Genomic DNA, 6,000 nt, shown 5'->3' on the forward strand with positions numbered 1-6,000 from the left:
GGGTGAAGCAATGGAAGGAAGACCTTTCTGTCTCTCTCTCTCTCTCACTGTCTAACTCTGCCTAATAAAAAAAAAATTAAAAAATAAAAAAAGTAAAAGTACCTAAGTAGAAATAAAATTTAAACTGGGCTGGAATTTTGAGAGTAAAAGAAGCAAGGAAGACAATCTGGAAAACTTTTTGTCAAAAAAATGAGTCTTGAGGGATGAACAGTGTCTGGAGCAATGAAGGAGGCATGCCCAAGTAAAGAGCAACATAGGTCAACATAGGTCCAGACACACAGTTCTCAAAAGTCATGGCTTGCTTGCAGAATCCCTGATGGGCTGGCATGCAGTAGGCTGGCTTCAAGGGGTGGGTGGGAGAGGCCATTAGAGCAGTAAGATATCATAAAGGGATTTATGTCCAAAGGGGTTTTAGGAAACTATTTGTGGCTCTCAGTTGGAACTGTAGCTATACCTTCTAGAGGGCCCCCTGGAGATGGGTGAAAATGATGCTTGTGGTTGTCATAAAAATCGGTGAATATTTCAAGAATTTTGTGGGTAGCCCAAGAATCTTGAACATATTACAAGCAGGCCAATTCACTAGCATAAAACCTGAACCACCTAAAATACTGCTATAACTTTCACTGCCAAATTCTGAAGTGTTCTAAGTGAACAAGATGCATGTTGTGATTTGTTTGTTAGAAATATATTATAGGAACTAGTACAAATTTTTATTGTGAAGGAGACTGGAAACAGATTAGTTATGATGATGTTTGAGAAAAAGAAGTAGGAATGAAAAGCCAGTGTCACTGTGTATGGAGAAAGAGAGATGGGTTTGAGAGAGATTAACAATCTGATGAGATTGAGAGGGCAAGGAAGTAAGGATTTTAGAATAATTTAAAAACGTGGGTAGCTGGAAGCAAGTTGATGGCATGTAGTGAGAATGTGGAGAGCTGACGGTGTGTGTTCTGGATCTGTGGAGTGTCTACCTGGAGACGGGTCAGGGTTATACTTAAAGACAAGTGAGGCTGGCGCCGCAGCCCACTAGGCTAATCCTCCACCTGCGGCACCAGCACCCCGGGCCCTAGTCCCGGTTGGGGCGCCGGATTCTGTCCCGGCTGCTCCTCTTCCAGTCCAGCTCTCTGCTGTGGCCCGAGAAGGCAGTGGAGGATGGCCCAAGTGCTTGGGCTCTGTACCCGCATGGGAGACCAGGAAGAAGCACTTGGCTCCTGGCTTTGGTTCAGCGCAGTGCGTGGCCGTAGCGGCCATTTTGGGGGTGAACCAACGGAAAGGAAGACCTTTCTCTCTGTCTCTCTCTCTCACTGTCTAACTCTGCCTGTCCAAAAAAAAAAAAAAAAAAAGGCTAGTGAGCCATCCCAGGGAGCCATTGTTGTTGGAGCTTGGATGTGTGGGTGGAATGACTCATGAATGAACTAAAAAAACAATGGTCCAAGAAGAGATCACTAGGGGACACTGATGTGTGAGGGGAAAAGAGAGAGGAGGGAAGGTTTATATATATTTTTTATATATGTATATATACACAGGTGTGTGTGTGTGTGTATGCTTAACCTATGTAATATAAATATATGAGGAATATCATCCTTTTTTTTAAAAGATTTATTTAGTCATTTAAAAGGCCAAGTTACAGAAAGAGAGAGAGAGAGAGAGAAATCTTCCATCTACTGGTTCACTCCTGAAATGCCTGCAATGGCCAGAGCTGGGCCAATCTGAAGCCAGGAGTCAGGAGTTGCTTCCATGTCTCCCACAGCTGTGCAGATGCACAAGCACTTGGGAAATCTTGGGCGGCTTTCCCAGGCACGTCTGCAGGGATCTTGTTAGGAAGTGGAGCAGTTAGATCTCCAACGGGCACCCATTTGGGATGCCAGCATTGCAGGCAGCAGCTTTACCTGCTGTGCCACAATGCCAGCCCTGGAATATCATCTTTTCATTACAGAGTCCTGTATCTTGATCATGAAAATCAAGAAAAGAGAGTGAAGCCACCTTTGAAGTTACAATGTAGCTGTTATTCTCATTCCCCCCACCCCCAGAAACCTTTTATTTAAGGTATAACACTTAATGAATTTCATAAATACAAATTTAGGAACATAGTGATTATATACTTTTATGTCTAAACTGAAGAAAATCAACAGAAAGAAACATGGAGCAAGCTGAGAATTTTGGTTAAAAATTGAACTGGATCAGGATTGGCTTTGTGGCACAGCTGGTTAAACCGCCAACTGCAATGCAGGTGTTGAGTGTGAGCACCACTGTGTTGGTCCCAGCTAATATGCCTGGGAAGGCAACATAGCAGGCCCAAGTGCTTTAGTCCCTGCCACCCACGTCGGAGACCAGGACAGAGTTCCAGGCTCATGGCTTTGGCTGGTGCAGTCCTGGCCATTGTGGCCATTTGGGGAGGCAACCACCAGAAGGAATCTCTCTCTCTCTCCCTCTCTCCTCTCTCTCTCGCTCTCTCTCTATATATGTATATATATATATACACACATATATATAAAACTCTGTCATTCAAAATCTTTTAAAAATATTTTCTCGAAAGATACTTGAACTGGGTAAAAATATCAGTAAGATTATTATAACAAGGAATCCTAGAGTTGAAATTGTACCAATTTAGCAAAATCTAACATACTTTATGCTTATAACTATTTACTGAATTTTATTTTGATGCTAGTGTCAAATCTCAGGTGATAATATTTAATTCACATCCATGCTTTTACATGTATCCATCCCACAAGCAGAAGAAGCCTGATGCTCACATTTATTTTTTTTTTATTTTTTTGCTCACATTTATTTTTAATCAAAGGATGTGATTCACTGCATTTTACAGAGTACATACCAAAGACATAATATGCATATAAGCAATTATAGTTAAATACTGGCCATACTGCAAGAAATTACTCTACACATATGTGAAGTAAAGAATGGTCATTCAAATGGTAATAAATAGAGGAAAGTAGAACGGCAATGGTAATGGGAACAATTTTCCCAGCAGTTGAAACTATTCTGAAGTAGATCTTATAATGAAAGGCAGCTGGAGATACAGAGCCATCAGTATTGTTAGTCGCTCTAACGAGAAAAATGAGTCATAAATTGAAGACATCTGTAGCTAGAACTGGAGCCCCAAGGATTCAAAGAGGAAGCTGAAGGCCAAGCTCTTCCCTGAGGTTTCTGACATGACTCCTTGCACAATGCTGGGCTTTGTGGCTTCGCAAAGGCAGTGGTTACCTTCACGCTTGCAGAGCTGAGCTTTGGTGACGCGGCTGAGGATGGTTTCCAGGTGTTTTAAATTTGGGTTGAAATCTGAAGATCAGGCCCCGTTTTATCAATAGCATTAATGAGACCCTCCTTCTGTTTGTTTCCTCCTTGTCCTCCCAGGCCTGGAATTAATCACAGCCTTGGCACCGAGAATTCGATCCCCTTTTCCTTAAACCATTAAGAGCTACAGAATCTCCAAGTGCACATGTGGTGATGTTTCTTCCACATCCCCCTTCCAAACACATGCACACCATGTTGTCCTTTTCCCCTTTCCTTTGGAAGTATTGCTCCCTAATGATTTCATTTGGGAGCCAGATGACTTCATCGGCCATCTGTGTAAGTCTAAGTTCCAAATCTACTTAGTCGCCCCTGACCTAGCACTCCTCAATCAGTCACACATTTTATCATGGTCAACCACCCTTCAAATGAATCACTGTCATGTGTAACTGCCACGTAGAAAGCTGTGAGAAAGACTGCAGTTGTGAAATTTTCCACTTGGAAAGAGGAGACATCTCTTGCCTGGTTTCTGAAGTTCTCCTTCAGCTGTTCCCATTCCCCCTCCGTAACTTTACTTTCCTACCAAGTGTTTCTACAGTCTGTGAATCTTCCTTCAGTCCAGTGCTCTGCTTCCTTGCTGAGATTCTTCAGGTTCAACCTCTTTTTTTCTAACGTGTAGATTTGTTCTCCCTTCTTCCATAGTTGTTATCTGTCTCTTTTGAAATTCATGTTTAATCTTTAATAGGAGACATTAATGCAAGGATCAAGTGAGATCTTTGAGATGATTAGGGTTTTGCTTTCATGAAAGTATTAACTCATTTGTTATTAAGGAAAAAATAGGTTAGCAGGTTATCTCAAGTGTAGCTCTTCTATTAAAAAACTATTTGGCTAGGCTTTGAGTCTTGTCGTGTGATGCCCCATTCCACCTTCGGACTCTGCCAACAAGACAGTCTTTACCACATGTAACCCCTTGACCTAGAACCAGAACTGTTATAACTTTGTTTGTAACTTTTCTTTATATGCAGTCTGTGGTTATTATGTTAGCATCAGGAAACAGATGAAGACATTATCTCTTTATTGCCTGTAAATCTGATCACGGTTCTCCACAGTTCCCTTGATTTTGCATTCCCCTCCAGCAATAACATGCTAACATTTAAAACCTATATATGCTCTCCTTTGAAAGCAAATAAAATAAAAACTCATCACCTTGCTAATCTAAGCTCTCTGTTCCTGTCACCTCCCACAACACCACTGAATGAAGTGCTCCATCTATAACTAGCTGAGGGCCAAATGCGCCTCACCACTCTGCAGTTCCCCCCTTCCTCTCTGGTCTGTGCCCCCCCTTTTTCTCTCTACTGGCAAACATCCTACTATATATGGTCTATTTTCTATGCCACCCCCTTTTTTTGAAGACCTGCAAGTGGACATGTGTTTTTCCTCCCTGTGGCTTTCTAGTACTCAGATCTTTTGAACACAATTTATTATGTTGAGTCTTGTGACATGGTTACTTCTGTCGTCATGATTTTACTAAATTTCATGATCTCCCACTTTCCTTGAATCTTCTTGAGCACTTGGTTCTGAGCTTTGTATTTGAGAATTTTTCAATAATATGGTTGTATTAAGCCTTTTTACTGTAATGTAAATTTAAAACATGTTATCTCAAAAGCTAAAAAAACGGGAGAAGGGAAAAGGGTGGGAGGGAGGGAGGAAGAGAACATCATTATGTTCTTAGAATTGTATCTACAAAGCACATTGACTCTTAAAAACTAATTAAAATTAAAATAAAAAATTTAAAAAAAAGAAATGAATGGACTTATGTTAGCCTGGGTCCTTCGTTGTCCAACTGACATAGTGTAATCATTCCTGCCTCTATTTCTTCTCTTGTTTTGTTCTTAATCCTAAATGGCTTCCTATTTTTCTACTGTCTACTCAAATCATATCCTTTATTTTTACTGTGCAACAAGTATTATCTTCTTAAAGATGGCTGTCCTGGCAATGTAATGTAACTGACCAATTCTTTTTCTGATCTACTATCTTATCTCTTATGGTTATCCATAATTGTTCCATTTGAATGGTTTTGTGCCATTTCATTTGATTGCAACTTATATATCCTAAACAGAACTTTACTAAAAAGATGCAATTACAAAGCATATTTCCTATTTGTAGCAGAGAATTGAGTATGGAATAGGAGCTTAGAGTAGATTACATATTTTCCCTTCAAAGACAAAAACATTGATTTATCAGTTATGGGGGAAATTTTATTGCAGAAAGTTCATAGCAATGTACCCTTTGAGAACTGTCCTTAATCACCAAAACTGCCTTACGGAAGGTGACTCTACCACTTCCAGGCTGCGGCTCACCATCGTTGGCTGATTCAGGAGTACAAGGATGCATCTTTGTTACTGTGAATTAATATAGTTCTGGGCCGGCGCTGCGGCTCAATAGGCTAATCCTCCGCCTAGTGGCGCCGGCACACGGGGTTCTAGTCCCTGTCGGGGCGCTGGATTCTGTCCAGGTTGCCCCTCTTCCAGGCCAGCTCTCTGCTGTGGCAAGGGAGTGCAGTGGAGGATGGCCCAAGTGCTTGGGCCCTGCACCCCATGGGAGACCAGGAAAAGCACCTGGCTCCTGGCTCTTGCCATCGGATCAGCGCAGTGCGCCGGCCGCAGCACACTGGCAGTGGCGGCCATTGGAGGGTGAACCAAAGGCAAAAGGAAGACCTTTCTCTCTCTCTCTCACTGTCCACTCTGCCTGTAA

The sequence above is a fragment of the Oryctolagus cuniculus genome, chromosome 3 (genome assembly GCF_051225735.1).
Source record: "Oryctolagus cuniculus isolate XC-2025 breed Fujian yellow rabbit chromosome 3, ASM5122573v1, whole genome shotgun sequence".
In the NCBI taxonomy this organism is placed as follows: domain Eukaryota; kingdom Metazoa; phylum Chordata; class Mammalia; order Lagomorpha; family Leporidae; genus Oryctolagus; species Oryctolagus cuniculus.